Source organism: Pogona vitticeps, chromosome 1 (genome assembly GCF_051106095.1).
Source record: "Pogona vitticeps strain Pit_001003342236 chromosome 1, PviZW2.1, whole genome shotgun sequence".
In the NCBI taxonomy this organism is placed as follows: Eukaryota; Metazoa; Chordata; class Lepidosauria; order Squamata; family Agamidae; genus Pogona; species Pogona vitticeps.
Genome location: NC_135783.1, coordinates 118,692,745 through 118,713,078, shown reverse-complemented (window position 1 = coordinate 118,713,078; position 20,334 = coordinate 118,692,745).

Genomic DNA, 20,334 nt, shown 5'->3' with positions numbered 1-20,334 from the left:
TGAGCTGTTCTGCTCTTTCCTGGCACAGCACTAGGGCTGCAGTTTCTTTGGTGCGAATGGGAGCACTCCTGATTTTCTCTTTCTGAAGTCTGTGTGGTTGCTTAATTCACTCCCAAATAGAGTTGTGAATGACATTCTCTTTGGTGACAACTCTATAACTTATGCAGTGGGTTGTGACAGTAGAAAGGACAGCAGAGAAACCCTCCTCTCTAATCACCTCTTCTCAGAATTTTTTTAAAAATATTTTCATAAGTGATGCAGTGCTTTTTCAGATATCAGGGTGTATTCATACAAGGTTGATATATTGCTGTAGCATTATGCCACTTTCATTTTAAAGCGACAATAGCTAAATGTCATGTGAGGATCATGTGGAAAAAACCACAGCAGCCATATTCTGGGTTACAATATCCAATGAGAAGTCATCTTTCCTGAAATGAAATTTAACTGCTGATTCATATCTAACTTTTCTCACTAATCCTTAGCATTGTTCCCCAGTTCACACATGCAAATTCCCTCCCCTATCTGTTCAGAATGGAGTGGCAAATGTTCACTAAGAATCAGAATGCTGACATTTTTATAATACAAATTTCTTTCCATTCTGAAGGTGGGGGGGAAAAATGCCAACTTTGGTAAGCGTGTGTAAAAAAATTCCCCAGATGAATTGAAATTCCAAACTGTCCTTATTACTTCCATCCCGCGGACTGTTAAGAAGGTACGAAAGGTAAAGTCTGAGAGCCTTCTGCCTTGTCCTGTTTTTTTTTTTTTTCCTTCTTCTTTACTTTGGTTACCAGCATGACTCCACCCTCCCAGAATGCTAGGTAGATTCAGGAGAGTGAGCAGTGAGTTGATCTCGAACTTCAAGTGATGTCACCAGGTAAAAGGAAATTATTATTTTTTATTTGGAACAAAAGCCCAGGCTGAGTCTCAGATAATGTCAGTTGAGGGAGAAGAGCGCGGTTCATATATTTTCTCCATGAAATAGCTAGCAAGGACAAGACATTTGCTCTAAGTATTTAACCCACTTGACTTTATAACCGGCAGCATTCATCTTTTTGAAGTACAAATGCTGTAATATTTTTTTTCTTTCTTACCTCCTCCAGTTCAGTTCACTCAATCAATCTAAAACTCCCATTCTAATTCTGTAGCCTTCTATTATCTCTTTATTAGATGAATTTTCAGTCTGTCCTTGACTTTCTTCTCTTCTTCAGATTTTACAAAGCAGCGTCCTCTCTCCATTTTCCCCTAAGCATTCTGTTGAACAGACAGCTGACAGGATGTATGGGGTCCAAGTCCCAGGAGGGCAAGAAGTAGCAAAGGTACACAATAAAGATATACTGGGGGGGGGGGGACAAAATAATTTTTTGGAAAAATATTTAAGAAGATAAAGACATTGTGGCAGTCTGAGGAAGTGGACTTTTCCTCAAAAGCTCACATTAAATATAGCAGTTATTCTTTACGGTGCCACAATGTGTTTGTTGTCTTTATTTATTTTTTTTGTCCAATATGCTAGCACAGACTAACATGACTATGCTTTCTAAAACAATAAAAATACTTGCTCAATGCCAGCCCTGTTCAGCTGGGGGGGGGAAGGTGGGGGGCACATGTAGATAATCCATCCCATCTAGGAACCCCTGGAGCTGAGAGGCCATGACCTACAGCCAAGAAATTAGAAGACAACTGAGTGCAAGAAGGGACACTGTTGGCTAAAGATGGCATACTTTGCCACATATATTCTGGCAACACTATCACAGAACATGACAACCTCACACACAACATCAAGAGAAAAATCTTAGACTTGGGGCTTGGGACTCGGGATACCAAGGACTCAGACTTGGGACTTGGATCCAAAGGTTTGCCATCACCCCTGCTTGACAGCAAGTGCACCTTATTGCATCTCAGTCTTCTTGAAGCTAAGCAGGGTCAATTTTCTCAACTGTTCCTCCTCAAAAACTTTCTTTTCCAAACCCTTCACCATCTTTGATGCCCTCTTCTATTTTTTCAATGTTTTCATTGAATCAGTGGGGCCCATACATTGTAACAGTACATCAGGTGAGATCTGCCCAGTTCAAAATGGAGTGGTACCATTGCCTTTCTTGATCTGGAGACAATACTTCTGTTGATGCAGCCTAGAATGATATGTTTTTTTCTGCTACTGCATCATATTGATGATTCATTTCTAGTTTGTGGTTTATTGAGACTCCCTTCCATTTCACACATACTACCACCCCACCAAGTCCATTTACCCCCCCCCAAACCTCATATAAGCATAAAATGTTAGAATTATCTCTTTTGAATTTTGTCTTGTTTTTGCTGAGTTCTTTGATCTGTCATGGCCATCTTAAATCCTGATGCCTTCTGATGGGTCAGCTGCTTTTTACAGCTCATCTGTGGACCCTTCTCTCCTTTATTCATGCTATCATTTTGCTGAACAACATCAGCCTTGAGGCAGAACCTCTGAGTACCCTATATGTCACTGATCTCCAGGGTAGTAACAAACTATTGGTGGGCATTGTTTGGATAGAGTCCATCAACCAGCTACAAATCCACAGCTAAGTCATCTACCTTGCATTTCTAGGTTGTCTACAAGAATATCATAGCAAATCTTGTGGCACATCTTGCTGAAACCAAGGCACCAAAAAATTCACTTGTATTGGAAATAACCTCTCAAGCCTATAGGAAATAAATGTGATTTAACAAGTTCAATAACTAAAGAAATAAGTAGTATAGGTTCCCTATTGAAGCCATTATATTTTGAAATAGGAAACAAGAGGAGGGCAACCTGTAGGATACTACAAAAAGAATCAAAAGGCTTATTTATGATGAAAAAACTGTTTGATTCCTATGGGAAGGTTTATTTATAAAATGAAAGCTTTATTGGAAAATAGTCCATTAATTTTCTTCATAATCTGAGAGCTTTATGATGGTCTCTTTTAAACTTTCATCCTTGTTTTTATTGGATTCAGCAGCCCAAAGTACACTTGCTTTGTCAGCAGGAGAGGGTTTAGGGCTTTTCAGTCACAAGCCATGTATTTTATGCACTTTTGTTGTGGCTTTCCTCTTAACTGTTTTTTACAAGCCCAGATTATACCACGAAGATGTAAAACTGCCTTTGTAAAGCAATCTACTCTTTAGCAATATTGCAATATTTGCATTTTCCCACTCATTTGAACTCCAAACATACATTAATGAGTTCCTCATAATGGCTTGGACTTTTTCTCTCTCTCCCCCCCCCCCCATACTGATTGCTAATTCTTTGGCAATCCCCTCTAATTCAACTCATGCAAAGTAATAGTGTAAATGTGTCCATGTTCCAGATGTCAACACTTTACTACACCTTGAAAATGCCCTTTTGTTTCTTTTTGCCCCAAAATAATCAGCATTCTTTCTGTGCTGGGTATGGAGCTCTTCTTGAGTGCACTGCAATGTTGCCTCTGTATCATGGCTGCTACACAGCTGAAGGGGGGGGAAACGCTACCTTGCCCTAGGAAGAAGGTAGGATGCTATGCTGCCTATGTTGGGGAGAGAAAGGCAAGGCCATGCTACAGCACAGGGCCCTTTGCTTGTTTTCACTCATTCACCCTCTCCCATCCACCAGTTCGTTCATTTTGTAATTTCAGGGCCAGATAGAAATTTTTAGCCTGGGTTCCCTGACTGGCACGTTAAACAAAAGTGACCCAAGACGTTTTTGTCTGTCCTGCTCTGATTACCCATTGGCACATGTACAAAAGGAGGGTGAGCTTGAATTAAATAGATCACAATTTCATAAACAGAGCTGAGAACAGGGGTGGCTGTGGTAAGCTCCAAGGTTTGAATGACTGGGGCCCTTGGTTCAGTCCCATGAATCATGTGTTTTAAGGGCACAGGCAGATGATACTCCCAAAGGCAAATTTGGGCTATGACCAGAGTTAGATACAGTGGCTTGAGTCAGAAACTGGCCCAAGAAGGCCTCTTCAAGGTTGGCCAGCCAAGTTAAGATCAGAAGACACAGCAGGGTTCCAGGGCTAGAAGGCAGGAGAGGAGGACTGGATGGAGCACCTGCTCCTTGACTCAGATTATACACTACCGTTAGACCCTTCCACAGGTTAGGGGACAGAAATAAATTAGCCTTAGGGCTGCAGGTTAGGGCATTTAAATGGTTCAATCAAGTTGTGGCCCTTTACTTTCAGATGAGGGGGCAATACATCACCTGGCATGATGAATGTAGGGCTTTGGAGTGATGCAGTGTCTCCTGCAATCTCTTTTCTGCCTTTGTCAGGAGAAGTATGACTAGAAGGGAGAACATATTTTTCGAAACATTGCTGTTGTCACCACTTACAGCATCAGTATGAAAACAAAAAAATTGGGTAAAATAACAAATAACATTGCTGATGGCATGCCCCACCTCTAAGAAACTTAACTGACATTTTTGAAGGGCAGTTAGCATACTACTATTTATTATCTTAGATCTTAGCTCTGTCTTAGACTCCACATGCAATATATTGTGCAACCAGCACTATATTTTGTTATTTTGTTCTAATATTCTTGATAGCAGAGATAGAAGGGTCAGGCTGAAGCACATTTCTTAATGCATTGTGTGATTATCACCAGGAAGTCAATTGCACCAGACTCCATCACAAGTGGTCCAAATTGTGATCTATTCCTCCATTAGATCACACCTTGAAGTAATTTTACAGTAATCGTTTACTTATATGCAGTATATACTCAGTGGCTCATTTTACTCTATTTATTTTATTTTGTTAAAATGGTCACACAAAATAAAGATAATGTTCAAAATTAATATTATAAGTCAAATCAACTGTGGCATTACGATGCATGGTGAGAATGAAACAATGTGCTGGAATTTGCTTCAGACAGCAACCATTCTAAATTAAAAATGCACCAAATCCCCTTTTGTTGAAACAAAAAGAAGCTTTTTCAGCACTTGGCAAAGGAAACATGCTGGGACTTGCTTTGACTGCAGAGAAATACTGTACCATTTGACAGGGATGGGGAGTAAGCGCAAGAATCAAAAGGTGATGCACACTTTCAGATCTCTTGTTTTCCAGCGTTTCCTTTCCATAGTCAACCTCTTTTATCAAAGGATCTGAAGGCCTCTTTTTCAGAAGGAATCCTGATGAAAAACTTTGATGAGAACATGTCTCGACGATCCGCAGCAGAAAGAAAACTTCAGGCTTGTTCACTCTAGGAAAACTTTGTGTTATTTTTGCTGACACTCCTGATCGTAGGCATCTCGCTCTGTGGTAGCACTGTGACATATAAGCAGGCAAGTCCGTTCCATTATACTGCAGAAATATATGAATGTACAGAGTTGGTGAGTTCACTTCACATTAACTCGGGTAATGTCCTTTCTAAAAAAAAAAAAAAACTAAAAAAAAAGGCAGAACTGTTTCCCAAGCCAGTCCACTTCCCAGAGTTCATCAACATATATAATGGGTCTTTCAGTCCCATCAAACTCTATTCAGTATTATGTTTGGAAATATTTGGATTACCTTTTCTATTCTATCATAGGAAAGTAATTTATTTTCAACACTAATGCACCATTGAAAATTTGCTGGATGGCCATTTTCTCTCCTTCATCCATTGGTCCATTTGAAATGGTTCCTCTATTCATTCATGCCTTTTCTAGTTGGTAATTTTTGGCTATTTTCTTCAGTGTATTGTAAAATCAAAAGCGAGACAATCCAATTTATGTACCCTCAAACTGATGGGTGCTGGAATAAACAGCACTATCAACATCATACCATAACAATGGAGATATGGAGGAGGTGATTTGAGGGATACCCGCAATGATTTCATGCTGATTTTGTGGTTATATTGACATTGTATATATATATATATATATATATATTTAATCCTATGTTACTGGATTGCATTTTATACTAACTTTTAAACTATGTAAATATCCTGGAAGGCATGTTTGATGGATACCATGAAAATGTCACAAATAAAATAAATCAGTTTTTAAAACTGTGATTCCCACACAAACACACCCCAGACCAACATGGTAATCCTTTCTTTCTGTGGACAGAAGAGTAGATGTTAAAAAAACAGACACATCTATATGGCAACATCACATTAATGATGCCATTAATTCATCAAATGCTTATCATTTTGCTTTCAGATTCTATATATGTTGAGAGTTTCATGTCAAACTAATTATGTGTACTGGTAATAAATATGGTTAAAACTAGAGTTTAAATCGAATATGATTGTCATCTCAATTACTGATTGTTCTAAATATGATTATTAGAGAGGGGGGAGATTTATTGTGAGTTAGAGACAAAATGAATAGACTTCTATTAAGGAAAAGAAAGTTTGTCTCTCCAAAAGGGCTTGGAGCTTCATGTCAAATATCAGTGCATGACATTCTTAGCGAACTGCTGGACATCCACTCTTAGGAGATCACCATGCAGACACCTGCTGACCCTTCTCCTCTTCTAGAACACTGAGTTCCACTGGCGGTAATTTGACTGGAAGGCATCCTTTTTGTTTTCCACATTGACATACCATATAGGAGTCCATTCTTCGGGGGCATTTTGATGTCGGTGTCCTCAAATAACTGGAGACAATCCTGTGCCTCAGCGAATCTCATAGTAGGCTTAGTCCATTATTCTCTGTGAACGTGGACACTCTAGTTAGGCTTGGCCCATCAAGCTAGCCTCTTTACCTGTGGCACAATTCCATGCAAAGTTTTATTCTTGATACTACTTTCTTTCCTACATTATTTCCCCTGGTCACAGTGATGGTAGTTAATAAGCATCAACACCCGTTGTGATGTTAATCAGAGTAGAGTCAGACAAAGACTGTATAACATGTTCATGCTTGGGCCCAAGCCATTTAGGGTTTTACAGGTTAGAAACAACACCTTGAATATAAATGTGAAACTAAGACAAAAATATTGAAATATCTTCAATATGGGTTCAGTTTAAACTAAGTAGGAATAAATAGATAGTGCTGTGTGTAATATCTTTGTTTTAATTCAAAATGTGCATTGAATTCAGACCATGTATAACATTATGACGTTCACCGTGATATCCTGATGGCCACAGCCAGATATATTTGAATAACCCTAAGCTTCCAAAAGATAATCTGCAATGTTTCTCTACTTCCTCGCCACAGAAATTGGTGGTGGTGGTAGAATGGTAAAGGGAAGTCAGTTATGAAGCAGGAGTGGGACAATGTGGCCCTCAAAACATTTTTAGCCTACAGTTCTCACCATCCATAACCAGCATAGCCTTTGAGGAATTATGAGAGTCAACAATCCAAAAACAAACAAACAAACAAACAAACAAACAAAAACTGGTTGTCCATAGTTGCCCACCTCATTTCTAAACAACAATATCATATTTTCTCTCTATAAGATGTCCCCATGTATGACACACACACACCCAGTTTTCTAACCCAAAATTTCTTTCTTTGCAAGAAAGCGCTTTTCCCCTCCACTTTCTTTGCAAAAAAGGTACTTTCCTCCTAGCAAAATGTGGAGGGGGTAAGGCAGCTTTTTGCAAAGAAAATGGAGGGGAAAAGCACTTTCATCACAAGAAAGTAGAGGGGAAAAATTTCTTGTGAGGAAAGTGCTTTCCCCCTCCACTTTCTTTGCAAAAAGCTGCTTTCCCCCTAGCAAAATGTGGAGGGGTAAGGCAAATTTTTTCAAAGAAAGTGGAGGGGAAAGCACTTTCCCCGCAAGAAAGATTTCCCCTCTACTTTCTTGTGAGGAAAGTGCTTTTCCCCTCCACTTTTTGCAAAGAAAGTAGAGGGGTTGCTTTCTTTTCAAGAAGTGGAGGGGGAAAGCAGTGATCAAAACACTTTGATCCCTCCCCCCTCTTTATTACCATGTATAAAATGACCCTCAATTTTTCCTCTAATTATTTTAGGAAAAAGAGTTGTTTTATACACAGAAAAATACCGTATCTCATTTTCCTCTTCAGTCAAATGCTTGTTATTCAGGGCTTTTGGTAGGATACCGAGTGCTATCTCCTCCCAGTCTGAAACACTCTTTTTTCATATTCTGTTAGATCAGTCATTGGCCTTTCGTACAGAAGATGCTGCTCATAAGATATGACAAAGATGAAGGAATTTTATTTTCTGTATTACAGATATCTGAGCTGTTTCTGACAGGTGCCTCCTTTTTTGACACTGAGAAAAGAGAGGGATTAGTCTTTTAATTCCCTTTGAGAAATTAGTCATCTGAGATAACACCTGAACTTTCTTAGTTTCTAGTTCTGTTCAGGTCTGGCCAAAGATACTTTAATACTGGAGGCAAAGGCAAGACAACAGGCCTGCCTGAAGGCAGCTGGCCTGAAAGAAGCTGGCTAGATTAGGAGACAGAAGACATACGCCAACACTTCACTCCCACTCCTCATTCTTTAGCATCTTTTGCCTGAAGCAGTTGGTCCAAGCTGCCTAATGATAGAGCTGGTCACAACTCAGGCATTCAAAACCTACCACACAATTAGAACTGTGTGAAGGAATAGGAACATGACTTCTAGTCCTTCCATCTCTGTTTTGTCCCTGCTGTTGCCCTCCCAAAGTTTAGAACACGGCCTGTTTTCACATTTAATTGTCCCTCTTTATACTCAGATGCAAGAAATAGCCATTTGGTAAATCTGCAATGAAATTTGAACCAAACAATTCTTCTCCATCCCAAAGAATAATTCTATTCTTTTAATATTGTGAGCTGCCTTGGGTTCTTTTATTGGGAGAGAGTTGGTTTATAAATAAAACAAATAAATAAGTAAAATAAATTTTGGACATCAGCTGATTGAGACAATACAGGCACAAGAACATGTCTTATATCTTTGACAGTCAAAAGAGGTGGAAATAATTCATCATCTCCCTAGTTCCCTCATCCATGTATAGCTAAATTCCAAATTAAAAAATAAAAATTGATAAACATCAAATAAAGTGTGATAAATTCCAATAACATCAAAGGAAGGCATGGAGCACAGAACTGAATGCTAGTATATTATATTTATGGCCATCATAAATGTCTTATTCTTTAATAGAACAAAAGAGTAACACAATAGAGTAACACGGCTATCCCCCCCCCCCCCCGAAATTAAAGATGGAGTGAAAGTCATAGGCTTACAAGCAAAATTGTTAGCTCACATCAGAACTCCAAAGAGAGGTCAATGATATTACAACTCGTTCACTGTGTCTGAGGACTTGATGGAGTTTTTCCCACATTGATTCAGGATTTTTAAAGCATGGGGCTGGCAGTTTTACTGCTGAAATGACTACAACCATTTGTGCAGGAAGTATAAATTACACCATTGCAAAAGGCCATAACACATACAATTTCCACTGGGACCACAGCCTTCCATCTTTGTCCTTTTTCTTCAAACTGAACTCCCTCACCTACTCCTTAAAGACTTCTTGCTTGCATCATTTTTGTGCCTTGCAGTACTGAGTGGCCCATGGCCCCCCTTAGACCTGCATTTCACAGAGTGGGACGTTTGATGTTTTTGGCAAGAACAAAAATAACAAGTTATACATATAAGTTTTTTAAAAATAGATCTAGTTATGAATTGCACTTGATTTGATCTCTTGTTGAGACTAGAGCAGTGGTGGAGTGATGGAAGGAGCATGACAACAATGAACTAGAAGAATTTAGAGTTCCACATGCAAGAAACATTTGGGAGCTGGTGGCCAGAGCACATGAAGTAATTTGCTTCCTGCCATTTATCTTGAGAATCCAGCACACTTGTCCCTCTGAATGGTTAACCTCATCAGATTCATGTGTCTAGTGAGTTTATACAGTCTCCCTCCCTGTCTTGGAGGCTCAATTTTCTTACGTTCGGGCAAACCAAAGCTGAACATGGCTGTCAAAAAGCTGACCTAGCTGTATCTGAGGTAGATTCCTACTTTCCTAACTACCTAAGGCTCTTTGACTGAGAAAAGGCTTTTGTCAATAGGACCAAAACGAGGGTCTTGCAAAATCCTCCCCATTTTGCAAGTTCGTGGGAAGAGGTTTATCAAGTGTGTCTATGTTTTGTGTGTATCGAGCAGGGGTAAATAATTTTGAAAGGTGACACACAGCACCGAAATGAGTCAGTGCTATAATTGACAGCACTATTTTTTTTAAGAAATATTCTTCCTTAGAAAGAGGAGAGGTGCTCACTGGAGGGGATGTGCTGGCTTACCTATCACCCTACCAACATCATACTAGCACACACAACGAGGCCGCCTGTTCAGACCAGTATAGACAATCACACATGTCAAAACATAAAACAAAATTTAATGGGGACATTGTCATTAAAAAGTCATAGCCCTTCCCAGCTGAGCAAAACAGAAGGAATGACCAGGCAAAAGGGATGGGGCTCTGTTTGATTAGCTTCTATGTCATGCAGTCCATGTGAAACAATGTGAAATTGATCATGCTACTTGCTGCAAAAACTATGGGATAAATAGTGGTGTAGTCATGCCCTGACCCATGTTACACACTCATACAGAACTGCCCCTTTGCTTTAGTCAGGAGCCTACACTTTCCCAAACCATGATGCATACCTCATTCAAACACAGAAATTCTCAATTGTCTCCTAGTCATCAGATCTCTATCTAAAGCAATGTACCCTCGAACTTTCAGCTCCACTGGGCGGGGCTCCACCTCTCTGGCATGCAACTTTGCTCCTGAACAGGTGTGCAATTCCAGCCCCACCACCATGTAGGGTCCCATTGCAACTGGAACCTAATGCAATTGCTGCGTAGAGGGGGAAGACAGCTGTGCGGAGGGAGGCAGAGGCGAGCCTGTGCACTCATCTTAGAGGGAACCGTGATCTAGAGTTCTCACATTAGCAAGAACAAAGGTTTGAAAAGAAGGGTGTTTGGTTTTGTGCAAAATTGCCCTCTTTGATGCAAAATTGTATAATTCAAGCAACGGCACAAATTGCCCAGGATATACATGACTCCTGATTTAAAAAATTGAATAACTGCATGAGTTCATAGAATGAGTTCATAGATTCATAGAGTAATGGAGTTGGAAGGGGCTTCCGACTCAGTTATTCTATGCAGGATTTTAAAATATTTATGTGCTACCTTTCTCCTAAAGGATCCAAAACAGCTGACGTTATTAAAAGAAACAAAGTTGAAAGCTGTATAATAGATTATTACCTGAAGTATACATGAAAACTTTCCCTTCAGACCACTCATGCTTTTCACCTCTACAAATCTGATCACTGTAAGAGGTACGTCAGGCTAAGAGTTAGCAATTGGCCTGGGGATTTCCATTGAGATTCAAAACTGAACAAGAATTTGATCCCAGTCTTCTGCCCACATCCAATGCTCAGTCCACTGCATTCATTTATACTGGCTGTTTGCCGTACACACAAGATACAGCAGAGCAATACAGATTTATTTTACAGTAGTACATAGATGCTTTCAACATTTCTATCCAAAGTGAGCATTCATCTGTTTTATCTGTGCTTTATGGCCATTGCTCAAACAATAACTTGATACAAAAATATGTAGTCTTTTGAAGCATACCATGATTGTCAAGGAAGACATGGCTCTGTCCAACCTTCTCACCTCTAAGTGCTGTTCTTTGAGATCTTATTGGTGGCAAATGTAACCTTGAGTATATGTTAATGGTAAGCAACAAACAAAGCAAACAAATCATATACAGGACAGCCAAGCTTCAGGTTGCTCACAGTCATTTTCTCAGCTTTCTTCTATACCTATAATCTTCCTTTTCACTCTCTCTCTTGCCTCACTACTCTAACAACTGGCTAGAAGATGACACAGTTCTCAATAGTGCTCCCTCGATCTCTGCAGGTACCAGGAAACCAAAAGTATAGTATCAATCCTGTGTTAGAAATAACACAACATAAAGCCCCTCAGTTGCATCCTGTGAAGATAACCTGCCAGTTGAACAATTGTGAAAGGCCTTTCCATTGTGAAGCGCTATACTTTCCTCCTATGGTTCTGACTTTTCATGAGGGCAGCAAACAGAGCTATTTGTTTACAGTACAATTTATTTTCGTACAAACAACCAACAGTCTTCTGCTCTAAAGCTATTATTTTGAAGATGCAAGGCTGCAAAAGCAGGCACAGAAGTGCTAGTCTTTTTAGTGTATAACTTTCTTCATAAGTATAAAGAAAAAAGCAAAGTGGGCTACTTATATGCTACCCCATAGCACCTAATGCACTCTCTGGACAGTTTACAGTTCAATTATGTAGGCTACATATTGCCCCTCCTTCAACAAACTGGGTACTCAATTTACTGACCCTAGAAGGATGGAAGGCTGAGTTATCCCTGAGCCAGCTATTTACTTACTTACTTACTTACTTACTTACTTACTTACTTACTTACTTACTTACTTACTTACTTACTTACTTACTTACTTACTTACTTACTTACTTACTTACTTACTTACGTATGTATGTATGTATTTCACTTATATGCCATCCACACTACCCAAAGGTCTCTGGGCAGCTTACAACAATTAAAATACAGTAAAAAAGATAAACCAATTAAAATATATACTCTAAAAATTGCCACCAGGACCCACAGATGAGGTAATTAAAATATGTAGTAAGATGAAAAGCTATTGTTTATGCTTCTGTCAAAGGGCATACATGTTGAACATCTTGTTTAGCTTTTCTCCCTTGGAATCCATCTCTGAAGTTCAACAATGGGCACTGGCAGACAGAAAGTGTCCAAAATATCTGAAATATTCTTCCATTGTTTTTTTGATCATCAGACTTGGAAGCAGTAAATTTGAAACAAACTCAGTGTGCACAGTTCATAGAATCATCATAGAATCGTCGTAGGGTTGGAAGGATCCTTGGCAGGAGACCTCATACCATCCCAGACCTCATACCATCCCGGACAAATGGTTGTCCAATCTTTTCTTGGAAACCTCCAGTGATGGGGCACCCACAACATTAAGTTCCACTGCTTAATGTTTCTCACCGTCAGGAAAGTCTCCTTATTTCCAGGTTGGATCTCCCTCTGACGAGTTTCCACCCATTGGTTCTTGACCGACCCTCAGGCGCAATAGAGAATAAATCGATGCCCTGTGGCAACCCTTCAGATATTGGAAGACTGCTATCATGTCTCCCCTCAGATCTCTCTTCGTTACGCTAAACATACCTAGTTCTTTTAGTTGTTCTTCATAGAAATTAGCCTTCAGTCCCCTTACCATCTTTGTTGCTCTTCTCTGCACCCCGTCAGCATCTTTTTTGTATTGTGGTGACCAGAACTGGGCACTCCAAGTGCGGCTTCACCAAGTGCGGTATAGAGTGGTACTATCACTTCCTGTGATCTTGATGCTCTCCCCCTGTTGATGCAAATGCAGCCTAGGACTGTGTTGCCTAGGACTGTGCTGCAACACACTGCTGACTCATCCTTGCGCAAGACCTACATCTCTCACACAGGTACTACAGTTGAGCCACCTATCCTGCACCTGTGCATCTGGTTTCTCCTGCCTAAGTGCAGGACCTTACTTCTCCTGCCACAGAACTGAATCTTATTGGATAGGGCCCAATGTTCAAGTCTGTCTAGATCCTTCTGAATGTTGAGTCTATCTTCCAAAGTATTAGCAATTACCCCCAACTTTGTGTCATCAGCAAATTTGATGAGTGCTCCTTCAATCCCCTCATCCACGTCATTTATGAAGATCTTGAAGAGCACTGGGCCCAAGGCAGAACCTTGAGGGACCCCACTGCACACTTCCCTCCACATAGACGTGGTTCCATTGAGGACCACATGTTGAGTGTGGTTAGTCAGCCAGATGCAAATCCATCTTGTAGTTGCACTATCTATCCCACTTTGTTCTGTCTTATGTAGAAGTAGGTTGTGATCTACCTTATCAAATGCATTACTGAAGTCTAAGGATACGATATCCACTGTGTTTCCTTGATTCACTAATTTAGAAGGCAATAAGACTTCTTTGGCATGACAAACTCATGCTTGTTTCTAGTAATCACCTTGTTATTTTCTAGGTGCTCACGAATCTTCTTTTTTCCAGGATTTTCCCAGATATTGATATCAAGCTGATTGGTCTGTGGTTTCCTGGATCCACCCCACCCCCTTTTGAAGACTGGAACCACATCAGCTCTTTTCCAGTCCTCTGGCAGATTGCCCGTGCTCCAGGACCTCTCAAAGATTTCATTCAGTTGTTCCGAGATCACAACTGCCAGGTCTTTTAGTACCCTGGGATGTAAACCATCCGGTCCAGGAGATTTGAACTCATTCAAAGCAGCTAGGTGTTCTTTTACCACTTCCTCACCTATTTACTTAATATGCTCACGTGTTCATGGCTTTGATTGTATTTTCACCAGTTAATTTTAATTTTCAGATTTTTCAGTCTTTCGTTGTATTCCCTTTCTGCCAGTTCTTTAACTATTGTGTGCAGAATATCATCAGCTTCTAGTATTCCAAGGCATTTATAATTTTCATCTCTTGACAGCAGTAGTGACAAAGAATCCCCTTGAAATATTCCTCTTTTGATGAAAACTTCTCCAGTTTCTTCACTATAAACCATTAAGACAGTTTTCCATTTTTCCATGTTTTTCTTGAGGAACTTCTGAGTGTTTTTACTAATCCCAGACATTTTTAGGCAGTTGTTAATCCAGCTGTGTGACAATGAGTCAGATGCCTTTTTATGGTCTATCCCGGCCATGTTAGTTATGTTTTTCATCTTTTTGCATTCTTTAGCATCATTTTATCAATAAGCAGCTGATCTTTTGTGCCTCTTGACTTTATAAAGTTCCCTTTCTGTTCAGTTGGATATAGGGAATTTTCAATTAAGTAATTATATATTGATCTTGCAAGTACTCCTGTGAGGAGCTTGAGCATTGCTGGAGGGCATGTTATTGGACATTACTGGATTCATTGCCCTTTTGATGATATTTTATTATCAGAAATGTGTGCTTGTTGTCATTGTATCTTCAGTTGTGGAATTTTTCAGTAAGTTATTGCAATACTATATATTGATGGAGACTTGTTTAACGCTTTAACCAAAATCTGTGCAGTTCATTTGGACCAGGTACACTCCAGGTTTTTTTACAGCTTTTCCTTTCCACTTAATCATTTCAGTTGTTATCATAATATTATCCATGTGTTTTCCTTGAGTTTCTTTACAAATGTCTTTATTGCATGATGAATTTTTGTGATTTCCAGTTAGGTTTTCCCACATTTCTTTCCAAAATTTTAGAGCATCATCTTTACATGGGCCTAATTTCTTTTGCTCTGCATGTTCTCCTAGTGATTTATAAAATAACTGTTGGTTATTTCAAATTGTATGCTTTCTCTGTACTGTTTCAAGCTTCCATCATATCTTTCAGTTTGCTGTAGCTGTTACCCATTGATTTTGTTCTTCCATAATTTCAGCAACTGCTTTTCTTTCTAGATCATATATTTTGCATAGTCTGACTTTTACTTTTTCATTTTAAAGTTTTGAATCTTTCAAGTGTTTTAAGTTGCTAATATCTGCACGTAATTTGTTTATTTTTCTTTCCTGCTGAATTTTCCATTTATATATGAGTTAGTTTATTTCCTTTAGTGTGTTGGTTGTGTTCATTCTGATTACTACTTTTGCATCTGTCAGTTGATCATTTACTGGTTTACTTTGTAATTTGCGCAAAATAGAGAGTATTTATCTTTCTATGTTTTGGCTGATATGGGTTACTCTTTTTCCCTTCAGTTATGTCTGTAGTTCTCTCATAATTTCTGGGTTGTTCCATAAGTTGTTCCTCTAGTGATTCGTTTTCTTCCACCTCTACTTCTACCCTCCATTTGTCTTCCAACTCTGGTCATTGTTCTGTGTTGCTATTTCTTTTGCTACCATTTCTAGTTTTTGCAATGCCAGTTCTCAAAACACTTTATACCGAATGATAAATATTTTCTGGTCCATTAATTTTTGTTCATTTATGTCACTATTTGGGTGTTTCTTTTTCCAAATTTCCACTATTCTTTTTTTAAACCATGAGCTGTTGGGTTTGCCTCATAATAATATTTCATTATTTCTCAATTTTCAGCAGGAGTCCAAGTTTTGCATTTACATTGTTCCAGTAGCTTCGCAGTAGCCTGTCTTGGTTCCTCAACAGGGTCTGCTGAGCCCTGTAGCTTATTTGTCACAAGATGTCCAGCGGCTATAGCATCTGGCATGGTCGTTGTTGACCTGGGTGATGACTGACCTGGTATAGATTTCTGTTTATTTCTTCTCATCATAATTGGTGGTTGGTGGACATAGTTGGTCTGCCTTCTCAGGTGAGACTTGTCTAGCTTGGGTGACTCCTAGGTAGCAACACTACCTCTAGCATAGCTCTCAAACTCACTAAACCATGAAGCCCCTCCACCTCAATAAACCCTGTGTCCACAGAGGGGTTGTTGTTGTTGTTGTTATCATTAGTATTACTATTATTAATTAATATTGCTGAACCGGGGTCCCCAAAAGCGGTTCTTTAGGTTCATACCATACATTTTGGGAGCTGTATCTAAACAAGTTTAAGAACTTCAGGGCAGCAATTGGACAAAATAACAATAACAATAACAATAACAATAACAATGACAATGACAACGACAACGACAACGATAATAATAATAATAATAATAATAATAATAATAATAATAATAATAATAATAATAATAATAATAATAATAATAATAATAATAATAATAATAATAATAATAAATCAAAGGAATGTTTTCACCAAAAGTGGCCAGAAACTACTTTTGCCACTAGGAGATATTACTAGGTTTATCTTTCTTGAGCATTGGGCTGAAAACAAGAGAATGAAATTCGAGAGGGATAAGTGCAAAGTACTGCACCTAAGAAAAAGGGACAAGACACACAGTTACAAGATGGGGGATACCTGGCTCAGCAACACTACAAGCGAGAAGGATCTTGGAGTTGTTGTAGATCACAGCTGAATATGAGGCAACAGTTTGATATGGCCACAAAAAATAAAAAAGGAAAGGAAAGGAAAGGCTATTTTAGACTGCATTAACAGAAGTATAACCTCCAAATCCAGTAAGGTACCTGTTCCCCTATATTCAGCACTGCTTAGGCCTTATCTTGCGTAATTTGTCCAGTTCTGGACACCACACTTCAAGAAGGATTCTGACAAATTTGAACAAGGAGGGCAACAATGGTGATCATGGGGCTGGAAACCAAGGTGTATGATAAAAGACTGAAATAATTGGGCGTATTTAGCCTTGAGAAAAGAAGACTGAGAGGAGACATGATAGCACTTTTCAAACACTTGAAAGGCTGTCAAACAGAGGAGGGGCAGGATCTGTTCTCAATCATCCCAGAGTGCAGGACAGACAACAATGGGCTCAGATTACAGGAAACCAGATTTTGGTTGAATATCAGGAAAATCTTCCTGTTATTGCAGTACCTCAATGGAACCAATTACCTCAAGAGGTGGTGAGTGCTCCAACACTGGAGGCATTCAGGAGAAATGTAGACAATCACCTGGCAGATATCCTTTGATTTGTATTCCTGCACTAAGTGAGGGATTGGATCTGATGGCTTCCAACTTCATGATTCTATGATTCTTTTATCCATGGTACCTGCAATATTGTGTTCAGAGCTACAGAGGCAGTTTTACTGCAGAGCCAGACTGTGATTTATGATATGTTACACACCTTTGTTCTCAATTAGAATTCATTCAACATTGTGGGACATATATGGAAGACTGCGTTTCAAAAGTATTCAGTGGTAGATTCCACCCATGGCTGAGATTCCTTTATAAATGTGTTTATTAAGCCTGTGATTCTTTAGTGATACTGCCTCTGTGGGAGTTTTGCATGAATAAGAACGGTTGGATCAAACAATATTATAGAGGGTTTCTGAGCAGAATTTATGTTGGTATATTAATGGATGCACTTCATAAACTACATCATAGGCTTCTGAATATTGATGGTTTTGCTGGGTTTAAGAAATCATTTCAGCCACAAGCTTCTCACTTCATTCCTATGCAGATGAACATATCTTTCTTTCTTTCTTTCTTTCTTTCTTTCTTTCTTTCTTTCTTTCTTTCTTTCTTTCTTTCTTTCTTTCTTTCTTTCTTTCTTTCTTTCTTTCTTTCTTTCTTTCTTTCTTTCTTTCCTCATTTCTATATAAAACAGTAAGAACAGATGGAGTGCACTTCATGCAGGGAAAACTCACTCCAACTTTGATACCAACTGTTTTTTCAGGTTCATCCAAATGCAAAAGATTTCAACCATTTTTCTTTGTCTGCACCGCTCTGTAGCCAAAGCTGACTGCATAAAAGAGGTCAGTGAAAAGACAAAAGAAACTTTTGCTCTCTTGGGTCAGTTTGGGGCAGGGACAGCTGGTTGTCCTTGTGGCATCCAAGGACAATATATTATTCCAATTTCCAGTTTCCCTTCTTAATTTAGACAGGATTAATTTTCATTGTCAGGAGATGGCTACAACATAACAATGTGTGGATTAATGAAGAGGAGCTATATTCTTTCCTTTCCTTCACCTTCTCTGCTGTTCTCTCTTTGTCACAGCTTAGACTGTAGGCTGCTGTGGAGGGGCAGAAATCATCCTTTTGTGAACCACCATGAACACCATATAGATCAGAAAAGAACAATAATGACTATCTCTGTACATACCCGGTTTCCCCAAAAATAAGACCTAACCTGCAAATAAGCCCTAATACGATTATTCAGGATGCTTGTAATATAAGCCCTACCCCAAAATTAAGCTCCAGTTAAGTGAAACTCCGCCTTCCACCATTGTACAGCATTGTGCAGCAACCAGAAGATGATGACTGTATTTAAAGAAATGTAGATTGTCCAGCTGAATCGCTCAGTGGTTCAGGTCTCTGGCTTCAGAGCCAGAGGTTGGGTGTTCAATTCTCCACTGTGCCTCCTTGAGAGCTGTTGGACTCCATGATTGACAGAGTCTCTTCTAGCTCTGCATTTCTAAGATTGAGATTATATGATAGGGGTGTGGTGGCGCTGCGGGTTAAACAGCAAAGCCTCTGGGCTGCAAGGTCAAAAGATCAGCAGTTTGAATCCATGCAATGGATTGAGCTTCTGTTGCTTGTCCCAGCTCCTGTTAACCTAGCAGTTTGAAAGCATGTAAAATGTGAGTAGATAAATAGGTACCACCATGGTGGGAAGGTAATGGCGTTCCATGTCTAGTCACACTGGCCATGTGACCATGGAAACTGTCAATAGACAAATGCTGGCTCTACAGCTTGGAAACGGGGATAAGCACCACCCCTAGAGTTGGACATAACTGGACAAATTGTCAAGGGGAACCTTTACCTAGATTATTGTACATGAAAAAAAAATCCCCTGAAAATAAGCCATAATGAGCTTTTTGGAGCAAAAATTAATATAAGACTTTGTCTTATTTTCATAGAAACATGGTAGTTAAGCTGTTCATCATAAAAGAGGCAGGCGTGCTGATTCCATCATAGCAAAAAGCATGTGATATTCACCATGCTTAGTCTATTTCCGTCCTTCTCAAGCTTCCCCTTTTCTTGTCTGGGTTTCTTTTCAAGGAAAAAAAAGGGGGGCATTGAGGTTCTTTCCTCTACTCCAGACCTGTTCTTTCTTTGGGTTATTTTTCTTCTTTTCCATTCATCCAGAATTGCTGTTTATCTAAGAGAATTTCCAGATTTAGTCCCAGAGTTGAGTGGCTGTATTTTATTGAAACTGAATCAATAATGTCATAGAGCAAAGTTCATACGTATAATCATACTGACACATTTGCACCAGGAGTCATTTTTCTGCAGCATTTTGATGATGAACAAATGCATTCTAAAAAGATGGTAAAACACTACTGTGATGATCACCTCCTTGAGGCCCCTACTTTTTGTGCCCTCACAAAGGTTCCAGTCTTTGTTTCCTTCACTGCCACCAGTGGATTACCTCTATCCACAAAAGACATTTGTCCAAATGCATGTCTGGTAAATGCAAACAGAACTTATTTATTGAAGTGTAGCAAAGTTAATAATAATCACAGATGTTCTTCAGATGTTCATTGTACATCATTCATTCACAGGTCTCTCTATACATACTTTTCTCTTGCCATATAATTAATTACTACCTTCTCTATCTATTTATCTTAAACAACTTAGCTCTGTTAATATCTGTTCCTTCTCTCTCTGATTAAATCTCACGGACTCACTCCTGACTGACTCTTGACTGACCCTAACTCCTCCTCTCAGGCTCCGCCTTTTTAACCTCTCTCTCGGCTCCACCTATCCACCACATTTGCGTAGACATGAATAATACATGACTTATTTTGCATAACAAGGGGTGAATACTACAACCACACAAAAGGATATGTGTATGATAAGGTTCAGAAAATATCCACATGTTGTATAAAGAAGTATACTTGCACAGCTTGTATGCCATATAGA